We start from the raw sequence: 16,464 nt of genomic DNA, 5'->3' as shown, positions 1-16,464 counted from the left end.
CAAACAAATATGCAAATTATAACATTTTATTTAAAACTTAAAAAATATAAAAAAAAATATCAAATTTTAATGGGATGGTTGGAGCTTTTCTAAATTCAATTGAGGACACCCATTCTTCATACTATAGTCTGTTATTTTTGCACTGGTCTTACTAATCAATACCAATTAAATGTTTAGGCATTCATTTCAAACTTCTTCACCATTACTGAACATTAAAAAAAAAAATCTGTTTAAAAGTTGCTTAATTAGTTATATACACTTTATTAATCGATTAATATTTTATTTTCTAAGCAGTTGCGGACCCCTTGAGTATGCGCTGTGAACTTCCAAGAGTTCTCGGACCACATGTTAAGAACTGCTGATCTAGACCTTCGGAGTGCAATGCATCGTTGATCATGTCCAAATGACAGGCAGGATGTCATCTGGCACAGTCAGCAGAGGAGAATGCCAACAGGAAAATTAACTAGCAGTGGCATAGGTGGGCAAGGCAGAGAATACATGCGAAGGGCCAAGCCAGGGGTTCAAGTTGGCTCTAAGAGCCAAAGGATGAGCTGAGCCAGCAAAAAACTGTCGTGATTCCTGAAAAACCTTTTTTTGTACATCGCAAAAATGAAGAACATTGTACTAAATAGACAGATAATCAAGCCAAGACTTTCTACAAAAGATAAAACGCAATGGTTATTTACTATACAACTTTCATTGTCAAGAGTGTAGTGTGCTTTTATTAATGTATTTCAACAAGTGAAAACTTTGGCCACTTGTTCACAAGGTGCGTATGAAAAATTTGTACTAACACTGTTACGCTAGGAGGGCCAATTTTCCTGATTTCTATAGGATAAGCAAACACTAATACTGGTGTGTTGAAGGTGGAGCGGGACACCAAACTTGATACATTCTGCCTATCACAGGACTGTGTGGTGCTGGCACATTGAAGTTAGAAGCCTTCTGAGAAGGCAGGTGAATCTGCGCAAGATTGGGTCTAAGGAAGGAAATACACTGCCCACTTGCGATGCCCAGTTGAGGTAAAAAAATTCTGGTTATGGGACGACACATTCTAAGAATTTAAACCCCATATACTTTATTGGGGCAGATACATTAATGGCATCCTACATATCTGGCAGAATGAATAGGAAAACCATGAATCTTACCTCAGACTACTAAACAACAATGAATGGAACATTAAAGCCATCCTCTGAATTTTCAAATAAAATAAAATGTTTAGATCTCACCATCTACTGCCAGAACTACCAAATCCAGACAACACTGTATAGAAAAGCTACTGCAGCTAATTCCATATTATTGCCAGCAGCCATCCCCAAGGTATAGCTGCCAACGGGAAACATCCTTTACAACGCAACTTTTACCACGCAGTGCCTTTACGACGCAACTTTTACAACGCAAACCATTACAACGCATTGCGCTGGGGGGCGTTCTTGGATAGGGAATAAGTTTAATTTACTATCCAACACCTTCCCTAGTGTCCACAGGGACTGGAGTTGGAATAGTAAATTAAACAATTCACTATCCAGCACCCCAAAGCGCTATGCGTTGTAAAGGTTTGCGTTGTAAAAACCGCGTTGTAAAGGCATGCGTGGTAAAAGCATGCATTGTAATGTCATACATCCGCTGCCGAGAAGTTGTTTCCAGGAGGAAAAGTTCAAAGGAAAAAGAAATTAACTCATCAACAGACTGGACAAAAGGGGGCGATAAGATACCAATGCTCAACAAAATTGGAGGAGAGACTGACAATTCCCTGTAACACTCTGATTACAGAAACAAGAAGGGCCGCAACACCCAATAACAGACATGTTACACTTTTTCACACTATCACAACAGCCACCAACAGGTACTACATATACTGCCAAAACATTGGCACATGCTGATAACCAATATGTTATTTAACAAAAGTATCTTCACCAAACCCCAGATGAGTTTTCAAAGAGAAACTAACTTGAAGCAGATATTATGGCGGTCTGAATTTATAGACACACTGGAAAACAGCTACTACTTTCTTGGACAAACCCATAGGATTCTACACTTGCCATGATTGTTCAGTTTACAAGCTTGGACAAAACAAATTGAAAATCTTTTCACCTAATGACAATATCAAGATTCCCAGTAAACAATGGGTCAACTGTATTAGTATCCTTGTGGTTTATGTAATACTGTGCCCGTTCTGTAAGATCTACATTATGAGTACCACTAGACCATTGAAAAGAAGAATCAATTAACACTACTGTGAGACAGCATTTTCTTAAATTTTATGAACACGACAATTCACATTTTAGGTTTGCAACACATATCACAACAATTAGAAACTCGCAAGGAGGACAGTGGACCATAAAAACATGTGCAACACCCGTACCGTAAATTACCACTCAATATCAAAAGCTGAATAGTTTCCTGTGCAGGTTCCCAAATGTGCCCCCTGTCCAGAAGCACTTCCTTTTTCCAAGGGAATATAGAACATTTATTTCGCCGCATGCCTTGACAAAGTCTAAGGGAAGACAAAACACGTGTTGGCAATCTTTTTATTTGGATCTACCATCAATAAGAAAATAAAAGAAACATGTCCTTTGAAGATACTCATGTATGTGGACTCTGCTTTTCTAGTGAAACATGCAAAATTTGGATCATTCTAATCTTGTCAAGAAAAATGTATATATGAAGTATTGACTACATAGATCTTAGGCCTATACATTGGCTTTTTGTTAAATATAAGGGTGTGCTGCATATCTCATTTCAATTATAACAAAAAAAACTGATTGGAACTGCACCACAACAGAACAGAAAAGTCCATGAATGGTTATCAATGGAAGTTGAAGAAACCACAATTGTGGTTTCTTCAACTTCCATTGATAACCACAATTGCGGTTTCTTCAACTTCCATTGATAACCCTTCATGGACTTTTCTGTTCTGTTGTGGTGCAGTTCCAATCTGTTTTTTTTGTTACATAACACAACAGTCAAGAGGTGACGACAAATAATTGAGACTATGTCAAACGAGAAAGCAAATGTATAATACAACTACAGTATAATGTAAACTACATGTGCCAATGATATGGAACTTTTATTTTGTAGTGACTGGTATACATACGTAACCTGTATTACATTAGTGGGATGGCGGTTAAAGAGACGTCAGCTGATTGGGTTTGTCTTTTGGATGTGTGGAAGGAGAGGCAGTTCTTCAATTATGTTGGTCCAGTGTTGTGCAGGGCCTTGTAAGTGTGGGTGAGGTGCTTAAGGTAATTCTTCTTTTGAGTGGGAACCAGTGGAGATCGCGGAGGTGTTGGGTAATGTGGCTGTGATGGGGGATGTCAAGGATCAGTTTGGCTGCAGCGTTCTGTATTTTCTGGAGTTTGCGAAGGAGTTTCTTGTTGATTCCAGCAGAGAGCGCGTCGCCTAGTCTGCTACTGATGAGAGCGTGAGTGACGGTTTTTCTGGATTCGGATGGGATTCATCTGAACGTCTTTCGAAGCATGCAGAGCGTGTTGAAGCAGGTCAAGGGTACATTGTTGATCTGGCGGTTCATTGTGAGCAATGAGTCCAGTATGATGTTGAGGTTTTGTGCGTGATCCGTCTGGGAGGGGTATTTCCTAGGGCGGGAGCTCCAGGAATTGTCCCATTCGGAGGGAGTGAAAGCCAGGATGAGGATTTCTGTTTTCTCTTACTTTAGTCTCAGGCAGATGTTCTTCATCCAGGTGGACTCTCTAATAAAAGAGAGGGACCCAGACACCAAAGGGAGTGGGCACCAAAAGACAAATGTCAAAAAGTAGAAGTCCCCTTGGGCACATGAATCTGAGTAAAACTACTCACAGCAAATTACAAAACACACTCCGCTAGGTATATATGTAGTAATCAAAAAAGGCAATGCAAAAAAGTTAAAATATATTCAATGCATATCACAAATTTATTAAACACAGCAGACATTAAAAAAGACCAATATGGTCCATATCAAAAAAGACATATATCATAATATATTAAAGTTACATATAATTCAATCATATAAAAAACACATTACAACGGGACAAAGATATAAGGAAAAGTTGAGTTCCTATTGGTAAAAAAGGAGACACAAGAAAATGATGAGCACAACTAGGCTTTGCGTCAAAACTGTTATCTCTCAAATTATAATGTGTTTCTCCTTAAGCATCGACGCGTTTCGGTGAACCACACAGATATCGTCACTTTCTTCAGGAAAATGTATTACCATCCCATTACAATTTTCAATGAGGTATCGTGTTAAGATTCAAACGTTTATACATTTGTGCCTCAGTACTAGCTTGTAGTCATTTCTTCAAATCAAGTCAGGGACATACCCCTGTCTGCAAGCAGCAACATGGTCCATGTACCTCGTTCATATGAACGAGGTACATGGACCATGTTGCTGCCTGTTTGTCAAGGTTTTTAGAGTAACGGACGTGATAGCAAGTTAAAGACGTCAGCACGTTGCTGTATACTCACCGGCTTATTGTGGCAGCATTCACGGCTTTCATCGCCCAAAGAATTTGTTATATCAATATAGGGTCCATGTATAGCGCACTCCATCGTCAGGCGGATTCCATACCGCAACATCGGGAGACGGGTTCTCCGTAATTGTATGCAGGATTTGAATGTTGAAACGCGAGTGAAGTATATCTAAAGAAATTTGCTCCTGCTTGCAGATAGGGGTATGTCCCTGACTTGATTTGAAGAAATGACTACAAGATAGTACTGAGTCACAAATTTATAAACGTTTGAATCTTAACACAATACCTCATTGAAGATTGTAATGGGATGGTAATACATTTTCCTGAAGAAGGCGACGATATCTGTGTGGTTCACCGAAACGCGTCGATGCTTAAGGAGAAACACATTATAATTTGAGAGATAACAGTTTTGACTCAAAGCCTAATTGTGCTCATCATTTTCTTGTGCCTCCTTTTTTACCAATAGGAACTCAACTTTTCCTTATATCTTTGTCCCATTGTAATGTGTTTTTTATATGATTGAATTATATGTAACTTTAATATATTATGATATATGTCTTTTTTGATATGGACCATATTGGTCTTTTTTAATGTCTGCTGTGTTTAATAAATTTGTGATATGCATTGAATATATTTTAACTTTTTTGCATTGCCTTTTTTGATTGCTACATATATACCTAGCGGAGTGTGGTTTGTAATTTGCTGTGAGTAGTTTTACTCTGATTCATGTGCCCAAGGGGACTTCTACTTTTTGACATCTTCATCCAGGTGGAAACAGCTTTCATCCCTTCTTGGAAGTTGTGTTTGGTGATGTTGGGTTCGTTGGTGAGGGAGAGGATAAGCTAGGAGTCATCGGTTTAAGTGATGATGTTGAGCCTGTGGTTCCTGCCGATGGTTGCGAAGGGGGCCATGTAGATGTTGAAGTGGGTGGGACTAAGGGAGAAGCCTTGGGGCACTCCACAGTTGGTCTGTTTCGGTTACAAGTGGTAGGGTGGAAGTCTGACTCGCTGTCTTAATCCAGTGATGAATGAGCATATCCAGTCGAGGGATTTGTCGCAGATGCCAGCGTCGTGGAGTCTTGTGGCTAGGGTGCGGTGTGAGACAGGGTCGAAAGCAGCCGAGAGGTCCAGGAGGATGAGGGTTGCTGCTTTGCCCCGTTCAAGGAGGGAGCGGCTGTCATACGTCGTGACGAGTAGGGCGGTCTCGGTGCTGTGGTTGCTACGGAATCCAGATTGGGAGATGTCCAGGACATTGTTAACATCAATGGCGTTTACTAGCTGGGTGTGGACGGCCTTTTCAATGATTTTGGCTGCAAATAAGCAGGGAGATGGGCCTGAAGTTTTTGAGGTCCGTCGGTTGCAGAGGATTTCTTCAAGAGGGGGTTGACCTCAGCGTGTTTCCAGTTGTCGGGGAAGGTGGCGGTCTCGAGGGAGCAGTTGATCATCCAACGTAGTTGAGGTGCAATGCCTGAGGCAGCTCTGTGGAAGATGTGGGGTGGGCAGGGGTCTGAGGGTACCCCGGAGTGGATGTTTTTCACTGTCTTCAAGGTGTCTTCTGCCTGAGAGGGGTCCAATTGAGCAGGGTTTTCATGTGGCGTCGCTTGGAGGGGGAGCAGAAGTGATGTGGAGGTCATGGTTTTCAGAGTTGTCGTACATCATGATGATCCTAAGGTGGAAGAAGGTGCAGAGGTCTTGGGAGGGTGGGACGTCTGTTCTTTTGCTGCAGGGTTTGGTGAATTCTTTGATGATGGAGAAGAGTTCTTTGGTATTGTGAGCTTTGGTGAGGAGTCTGCCTTGGATGGATTTCTTCCTTGTGGATTTGATGAGATGGAGGTCTGCGGTGGTGGCTGCTTTGTAGGTGGCATGCGTTTATGGGGTTTTATTGTTCCTCCATGTATTTTCAAGTTGACCTGCAGGAGTGTTTGGATTCTTGGAGCGCAGAAGTGTACCAACTTGCTTTCTTGATCTATGGCTTTCTTGATAGATGCAAGTGTGTCGGTGCAGTTCGTGAGCCAGTTGTAGAGATTGCGTGATGCGTTGTTGTTGTCTTGCGTAGTCGGAGGTGGGGTGCTGATGAGGGTGGAGGTCAGCTGCTCTTTTGTGAGTTTGTTTCAACTCCTACGAGGGAGATTGTGGGCATACCTCTGTACAGTGTTTTTATTTTCTATGGCAGATTTTATTTAGTTTAGTGGTACAAATCAGGCAGAGCCCACAGCATACATTATGGATGCAGTTCGAATGAGATTGTACCAGTAATTTTTATACAACAAGCTAACCTGTGAACCTGCAGTCTCAAAAACTAAAACTAAAACTTGACACAGGTTGCCACAAAGTTTGCTGAAAGAAGTAAGTCAAAGTGTGTAGGTAGTGCCGACAGAGCTGTTCATCTAGGGTTTTTAAGGGTCGGGAAGATGTATGGACAGGATTTCGAGGGGGTCTGGTGATGGTGGGGGGGGGGCAAATCTATACCCCGGTGTGTCGACCAGCTGGACCACATTTTCCTATGTTTTTGTGGGCAACCGCATGCCTGATAGACCGCAGCTTCTGCCTCATGCATCTGTCCATGGCCGCATTCCACTTGCCCATTGTTGGTGGGGATATCCATTTCCACAGATGGGCAATGTCCTGCTTGGCAAGCGTGAGGCCTAAAAACAAAAAGTGCTGTTTGTATCGATTCCCGCCGATCCCCTCCATGCTATGAAGCAAGAACAGCTTAGGGTCAAGCGGGAGGCTCCAGGACACAACCCGGCCCTGACATGACGATATATATCGCCAAAACGGCTGCAATGCCCCACAGCTCTAAACCTTGTGGAAAAAGGTTCCCCCAGTTCCCTGCATCTAAGACATGTATGGGACTGGATAACGCCCATCTTCCAGAGGTGGGAGCAGGTGACGTATGCTCGGTGGAGATATTTAAACTGAATGAGGTGATATTGTGAGGAGATAGCAGCTACGTGAGGACTAGCGAGAGCCTACGTCCATTCATCATCTGTCATGTAAGGCATATCTGCCTTCCAAGCCACTCGAGTTTTGTGAAGTGTGGTATGAGTATGAGTGGTCAACGTCTGATAGACGTGCCAGATGTTATGATCCCCTGGGTCCCCCATTAGTAACCGACCTTTAAGAAGGTGACATTTCGGCAAGTCACTCATCGTACGGAACAAGGGAGTCAGAGCATGTCTTAACTGCAAGTACTTATAAAACTGCGACCGGTGCAATTGAAATTCATTTTGCAGTTGCTGAAACGATTTGAGAGTGGAACCCTGCATAATGTCTCCTAAGGTAGAGATTCAGAGACGGTCCCATGCATGGAAGCCTGAAAGTTTGGCCACGGGGTGCAGGTAAGTATCCTGCCACAGCGGGGTCGTCTCCATCGGACGCCCCTATCAACCCATTTTCTTAACAATGTATCGCCAGAGCTGAATGACCATTTTGCTGGCAGGGGGCAAGAAGTCTAGATTAATGTAGCTGTAGAGAAGCTTCAAGAGGGTATACCCTCCATCGCCAGGCATTCCACTGCATATGGTGAGTCTGTATGCGGGCTGTACCACCACCCATTAATGGTCAACAGGTGGGATGCTTCATAGTAAGCATAAACATCTGCCACTACAATCCCACCACAATATGTTGACTGCGTGCAGGTACGTGTTGCTACTCGAACTTGTTCAGGATTGCATTAACTTGAACGAACCAAGTGCGAGAAAGTTATATGGGAAGTTTTGCAACCGAGGTAGGGAGACTATCTTAAAAATTGCAGACCGTCCATACAGGGAAAGCGGTAGCTTGGACCATATTGTGGTCTCCTCTTATTTGCTTGAAAGTAGCAAATTAATATTATGAGACCACGGTGTCTTGGGCACAACGAGATACAGACACCCAAATATTAATAACCGCCCGTAGCGTGGGATAATTTCCTGGCCCAAGTATACCACCCCTGATCCCCGCACACGGGAAATAACACTGATTTCGATGGATTGGCTCAGAGGTTCGAGGTTTTCCCAAACACCCGGAGTATCAGAGAACTCGGGCCCAGAAAACCAAGGATCTGTCATGAACAACAAAACCCCGTCCGCGTATAACGTGATTCTGTCCGACCGCTCCCGCGACCACTTGAACCACCGGATTAATGGGTCCCACTGCGCCTGTGTGGCTAAGGGCCTATGGCAAGTGCAAACAGGGGGCAACCCTGCCTTGTACTACGGCTTATGGGAAAGGGAGCTGCCCTGTACCCAGCTATCCGCACGGAGGCCGAGAGATCTGTGCATAATATCTGAGCATGTGCCAAAAAGCATGGACAAAAGTTGAGGGAATGGGGAAATCAAAAAAGTATGTCCAGCTTAGGAAACGAACATCTTATTGATGTTGGCTAAGAGGATATCGGCAGGATGGCCCAGTCCTGGGGCCTTCGCGATGGCGTTATGGACAGATAGATCGATGCGGCATAAAGCCGGACTGGTATCAACACCGCCGATCATGGGTTTGAGGGCTTCCCAGAGGATGACACCAGACGGGGTTGAGGCAACGTTGGATGAAAGATAATCAGAACTGGCCCGATGAATGACATCCTGGTAGTTCGGGTCGGGGAGGTGCCAGGGCGACATACGCCACCTGAAGGGAGGCCTCTGTGGTCCTATATACAACTTAAGTGAGACCGAGGAGTGGTCCGACAGTCCCCTGCGCAGGGGACTGAGGGGATAGAGACATGGGAGACACCATGTATGTAGCTATGGGGTAAAAATAAAGAATCTAATCTGGATAAAGAACCATATACGGCTGATAAGCCCGTAAATCCCATCTCAGAGGTGTGATAAAACTGCCACGCATCAGACCACCCCTATGTGGTGGCCAGAAAATGAAGCTTGGATCCCCCAGTCTGGGGCCCTCGCCCCGGCTCCCACTGACGATCCAAGGGTGACATGATATTATTCCAGTCCCCGCCCAGTAGTGTTAGTCCGTCCAGGAACTCCCCCCACAATCGTGTGATTTTATCAATGAATTTGTGCCCCAAAGGAGGGGGAGCATAGATGCTTCCTATGGTTACACATGTGTCATGTAGTGTACCTGACACAATGGTGTATCTACCTCCCGGGTTGGACCAGAGTTTGGACATAGTGAAAGGAACCCGGCAGTGTACTAGGATAGTCATACCTCAGGAGCCACGTACAAACCCCACATTGTATACTGTGTTGTACCCGATTCAAGTAAGACATTGGGATTTATTGCCAGCAGATGGGTCTCCTGTAGGAGAGGAATGTCAACTTCATAGCGCTTAGCTTGCAGAAGTACGGCTCCCTCTTGATTTTGTTTAGCATCCCTCTAACCTTCCAGGATACAATGTTCAAATCCCCAGGCTGGGGAGTATGTGCGTGTGAGGTCATCTGTCGTCTATGAGGGTTGCCACCTCTGGTGTATTCACGAAACCATGGTATGGTCCCTGTGCTAGTATAGGAACTGCAAACATTTTGACCTGGTAAGGCGAAACAGTCACACCTAACCTCTCTCCATCCCAATACATCCACCATCAAGGAGTATCTGTCACTGGAACCGGGGGTCTCGGGGGACCTCCGCCAATTGTACCCAAACGTCCCATAAAACTTAAACTTGAGTGTTCTGGGGAGTTGCCGTTCTCTGATTGGCCCCCAAGCCATGTTAGATCTCTAAGCAGTCCTGCATCTTTCAGGAAACCTCGCACACCGGCAGAGGCCATGGGCCGGGGAGAAAGAGACCGTCAATATATCCTCATGACTCGTCACCTAGAGTCTGGGAGCTCCAATTGGACCTGGACCCATGCCACCTCTTGGAATTGCCCTCTTCTGCTGACTTCTTTGCGATCTTTGTGAGGAGTTGGATTCCAGCGGTGGCGGAGTATGATGTTTTGGGTGTAGTGTCTCGCCAGCCCAGGTGAAGACAGATTCCGGTGTGTTGAAGAAATATGGTTTAGAGTTCTTTGTGACTCTCATTCGGGCGGGATATAGCAACATGTACTGTACATTAAGTTCCCTGAGTTTGCGCCGCCCAGGGCTGAAGTGAACTGGTCTAAGGTACTTTGCTGGGGGCCAGAGCCCGCTGGTTTATCCTTGGCCATGTTGAAATTGAAGGGGAGGGGGACGGGGGGGCTATACAGCGAGTCTCCTCTCTCGGGTAGCGTCGGCCTTGTGTCTGTGTGTGTTCCGTACTGGTGATTGTGGACTGCGTCACTGCCTGGCACACTCTTCCCACGCACTCCGACAGGCGCTCCCGGTTATAAAACTGCTGGCCGGACCTCACAGAATCTGGCCCCCTCTGGGCACAAGCCACACTAAGCCTCGCTCGACCGCTTCCGCATACCGAGGTGGCCAGCCAAGTAGACCCCCTAACAGGATCAGACTCGCCGGACCTCCAGACTACAGGTCTTCTTGAGCAGGTCCAGTCTCGTTAGCCTCAGGGCCTTTACTTCTTAGGATGCCGCAGTGTGGTCAGAGCTAGGCTACTGCCTCCAGGTATGCGTGAGCAATGCTACTCGCTCCAACCAGCTGTCTTCTGTGTCGCTCCGGAGCCAGTCACCTGAAGCGTCTAGGGAGAAAATCATTGAGGCCGAACTCCGTGGAAGGGGACGATGCTAGCCACAATGATCAGAAAGTTCAGGCTAGCCCCCCTGGCAGGACCTTTATTTGGTGCTCATTTACTCGGCCCGGGCACCTTATGCCGCAGCAACATTGTCAGGCAACGCGTCACGCTGCTGCATCTCGTCGCAGCCCGTGCCTTCTTCTCAGGTGCCTCTGCGTAGAGTAGACGAATCCAACGCCGGCGGGGACCACTGCCCTCCGGCCGACTCCTCCACAGATCCAGGTAGGCCACACTACCGGCTCCAAGGCCTCGCCAGCCACATAATCTGAGCGCAGTGGGCAGCCCGGGTGCACATGGCATCACTGCCCACTCCGCAATCCAAAAGTCAATCAGGCCCCTCTGGGATGACACATGGTCCAGCAGGCCCAAACTCAGACACGGCCTCAACGGCCACCGAGTCCACGCCGATCAAAACCCAGGGCCGCCCTAGGTGCACCAAATGCTGCACCGCTGTCCAATCCCTCCAAGGCAGGCGGGAGGCTCCACTGGGTGCGGCAGTGCGACCTCGGCTGCCCAGGCAGGGCCGGACAAAGCACCTGGCGGCCAACGCGGGATCCCCTGGCCCAAGATGCCCATGTCCCGGCCATGGCACGGATCCCAGCCGCTCCGTCCCAGGCATCCCACGGAGTTCATCTCACCTCATTAGCAGGATCTGCGGGGGCCCGCAATCCTCCTTGAGGCCGTGCCCCACGCCAGGTGCCAAAGATAGGGGAAGCTTCCCTGGGCGCCGGGCCGGGACCGGGCTGCCATCCTCCCTTCGTCGGCTATGGCGGCATGAGTCTTTTGGTACGATGTCTCACCCTAATCTGGAGCTCCATTTTGCTCCGTGTGGTAGCGCATTGGATGCAGACCGCTGGGGAGAGGATATTTGCAGGATGAAGACACATTTTCGGCTTGGGCGGTCGGAGCGGCATTAGCCTGTGGCCGACATTTTGGCTTTCCAAGCCACCGTACAGTTGGTTTTTTGAAGGAGAAATGGATGCAGTGGTGATCTGAGTCAAAGGGAAATCCCTGGGGTACGCTCGTTTGCTTAATGTATGTCCACCATAGCAGTTACACTAGAGTATTAGACCAGCGAGTTGCTGTACTCTACTATGCTATAGTGTCAAAATAATAACAATTTCCACAGAGAAATAAAATTTGTTAACACTCTATTTAAGAAAAGGGAGATATTCATTTTTCCATACGACAATACACAGAAAGCAATGTTTAAAATTTCAAAGCAATATTCTTTGAAAAGTAAAAAGAAATGCAATCAATATCTCATGTGTACAATAAAGAAATTTTTTACAGAACAAAATAATACATATATCACACAATCATAATTCATCAACAGTAACAAGTATCACAAAAACACATTATAAAATAAAGTAAAAACCCCTATTGTAACTATGGCTCGTGGGTATTCTCGCCACTATAGATTTCTAGATCCAATAGCCCAAGATTGCTTTCACTATTGTGTACCACTGTGGCAGAACAGTTTATATATATACATCCAATGTGTACTAGGCTTCTCTTGGATTCTTTAATTTAAAAAATGCGTCAACGCGTTTCGGTGCAGTACATCTGATATTGTGGCACCTTCCTCAGGACTTCTTGTTAGGGGTTTCCTGTGTCAAGAAGATTTCGAATTTTAATTCTCCGGGTGGGGACAGTACCCTATAAATAGAGGTGGGAGTATGATAACCTCACTTGGGTCTTTTTAATTACTCCGCATATATCAGGATTATTCATAGTAATGGTTTCCACAGTGAAATGAATTTGGAGGAAATACTGTTTATCTTAGACAATGGTTCCAAAACTGAAGCACTGTGTTAGGAAACAGAATGTGACACTATCTGTGAGAGACAGTACATCATCCCTACTGTATTAGAACATGGGACATGGTATTTGCCGTGATGAGTTTAGAGTTAAAAGGAAGAAATTATATGATACAGAGGTATATGAGTATTCCCTATATAGGAGAAACTCAAGCAACAGAGATAACCGATGAACGTTGAATAGTATACAATTATTTTAAAAAAACGGATACTGACATATTGCTTTGTCCCCCAACAGAGAAATTAAAATTCGAAATCTTATTGACACAGGAAACCCCTAACAAGAAGTCCTGAGGAAGGTGCCACAATATCAGATGTACTGCACCGAAACGCGTCGACGCATTTTTTAAATTAAAGAATCCAAGAGAAGCCTAGTACACACTGGATGTATATATATAAACTGTTCTGCCACAGTGGTACACAATAGTGAAAGCAATCTTGGGCTATTGGATCTAGAAATCTATAGTGGCGAGAATACCCACGAGCCATAGTTACAATAGGGGTTTTTACTTTATTTTATAATGTGTTTTTGTGATACTTGTTACTGTTGATGAATTAGGATTGTGTGATATATGTATTATTTTGTTCTGTAAAAAATTTCTTTATTGTACACATGAGATATTGATTGCATTTCTTTTTACTTTTCAAAGAATATTGCTTTGAAATTTTAAACATTGCTTTCTGTGTATTGTCGTATGGAAAAATAAATATCTCCCTTTTCTTAAATAGAGTGTTAACAAATTTTATTTCTCTGTGGAAATTGTTATTATTTTGACACTATAGCATAGTAGAGTACAGCAACTCGCTGGTCTAATACTCTAGTGTAACTGCTATGGTGGACATACATTAAGCAAACGAGCGTACCCCAGGGATTTCCCTTTGACTTAGTGTCATTTGTGCTCTGTTCCCTGGTGATAGTGGGGCACCCTCTCTCGTGTAATCTGCAGTGGTGATCTGTCCAGAGGAGTTCTGTGGTGTGGCTGTAGGAGACGCTGTGTCCTTTGGCAAATATGGGGTCGAGTGTGTGTCCGTTGTGTGTGTGTGTGTGTGTGCAGTGACTAGTTGTTTGAGTCCTATGTTGGCGAGGTTCTCTAGGGGGGAGGCAGTGTTTGGGTCGTGGTGGTTGTCCAAGTGAAAGTTTAGGTCTCCGAGCAGGCTGTAATCTATGGAGAGAGGGCGCAGGGTGCGATGATGTCGGTGATGGCGTTGGTGAAAAGAGCGTGGGGGTTGGGCGGCCTGTTGATGAGGGTTCTGCAGTTGAACGACGACATACCGTGGTCTTCGTTCTGATATTATCACCCATACTCTGCGGTGTGACCTAGGTTCAAACTAGTATCAAGGTGTGCTGGATTAAAAATGAAAATTCCTTTAAACTTCTTGTGCCTAAGGAGTTTCTCTGACAACATACCTTGATCGTCAGGGGGTAATCCTAGAACACAGGGCACATCGCTACTGCTTTGCTGATCTCAGGGTGACTCCTACTCTCTTTGCAAGTCACAGAGGGACTATGGCTGGCTCCCGTTAAACATTATGTAGACTTCCAGCCAGGTTTAAATCTCAGTCCAGTGGTTGTTTATCTTCAACGTTTTGGACAGCGCGGTATTTACTGGCCATTCGGTATGTTTTTGCAGCGCTTGACCGCATTTCTGGAGGGCAGTAGGCATGTTCTTTTACGAACATCGCACTGATCTGCCTCAGGCCAACACCACAGCTCGGTGTCTATTTACGTCTGTTTATTTACTAGTATTCCCATAACAACGTGGGGACTGCCATTGACTGGCCAGTTGCCCCGAGCGTCTACCCTATCCCTGCACGCTAGAGTTTCTCTCTATGCAGCGTCCAACCAACCACAGCGCGTCTATCACTATCGACGCATGACGCGCCCCTTCCCCACATCACGTGGGTAGTTTCGGCCAATCAACTGCTAGGAATCAAATAGAGAGTGTAAACACTCTGCCGGCACCTCCCCAGACGGCACAGATGCCGCGTTGGAGTACCGACGGTTAGGTAAGGTGAACGCGAGAGTATTTTTCTTTGTTATACCACTGGCTCTCGCTTTACTAAGGGGTACAATACAACATTTTGCTTTTGCCGACTGAAACGGCGCTTGCTGACAGGGTTTAGCACTTCGGGCTGCCGACTGACACTAAGCGTTTTTTCTGGCATGAGGGGTCCATTGCATATCAGCTTGCACCGCTAAACTCTTGGCATTTTCACAAACAACGAAGGAGTCACTGCAACTGCATATATGCATTGATGTGGTATCACTGCCTGGGTAAACACTTTTGGCAGTAAGATTAATTAACCCAATAATACTTAGTCTGTTGAAAGCTGGCGGTTAACTATGGAATTATCCCATTTTTATGAGTGGACATTTTTATGGACACTTGACTGAACGGGCTGTGAATGGGCATGACAACGAGTATACCGTTCAGCAGGGTCACACTAGCACATTACCATACTCTTGTGTGCCCCAGCCTAATACTATGACATTTGGTCTCGGCAACTTCCTAGTGAATCTTTTGTTGACACTTTGGTGAGTGATTCACTTGTTGGATTTATTCACCTTTTTCAGAGCGGTGCTTCACCTTTGTCCTGAGCCGCAGCCAGGTGGGGTGAGGTCTTTACTTCTTACAAATCAGGTAAGAAGTAGTCCGTGAAATTTGTACTCAACCTTTTCACATTCTATTTTAACGGATGACACTAGTACAATACAGTGTGTTATGATTGAATATCCTGGATATAGATCTCACCTACGCTAAGAATGTACGATGGTGTATAAGGTAGTTTACTGTGGTGGACAGGTGGTGGTTGCTGTATTTATGCCATGTCTTTCTTTTTCAGTGAATTACTGAATTGGTAAGAAGTATCGGAACGAGTACACCTAGAAGGTTCAGGTGACATATATAATTAACAATGAAATCGTTCCAGTATTTTTCTTGTATAGAACACATTATTTCACATTAGGGTTTTTTTTTGTTTGCAGTAGCGTTAAAATTTAGGTCCTGAAGAAAGCAAGGCCGAATGGCCAATAATTGCTGAAACATGTCGACCACGTTCCACCGCTAGACAGTTTATTAATTCCCCTGTCTTGGCTATTTTTTAACCTTGGTGTCAGGAGCTGTACTTTAATAAAATATTTTTTGCTCCTCAAACCAATTTTACTCACTTTCCTTATCACTCTTGGTATTACTTATCCCTAGCACTGCACTCTTTTTTTACCCCACAGCCACGTTGTGAGTATATATCTTTCTAACTCACATTAACCATCCTTACCCCACAGGAGGGCCAGTCCTTCTCTGTCGGAGCAAACAATAGGTATGGTGTTTGTCCTCGGAGCCCCAAATGATGAAGGGTGGTTCCGAGTGGTGACTGATGGGTGCCAGAGATCGGACACAAACCTGACCTGGTTGCTATAGTTCTCATTGTTTGGCTTTTTGGTAACCACCCCTGCTCTTGGTAAACCCCTTTGAGATTCTGACCCTCTAATACTTTTGTGATATATGTAATTGGGGCGTGTATTTAGAGCTGGTCAATAAATTGCCCTTGGGTCCCCCTTAATTATATTTG

This window comes from Lissotriton helveticus, chromosome 6, assembly GCF_964261635.1.
Source record: "Lissotriton helveticus chromosome 6, aLisHel1.1, whole genome shotgun sequence".
Classification (NCBI taxonomy): domain Eukaryota; kingdom Metazoa; phylum Chordata; class Amphibia; order Caudata; family Salamandridae; genus Lissotriton; species Lissotriton helveticus.
Note: the sequence above shows the minus strand (reverse complement) of the source record.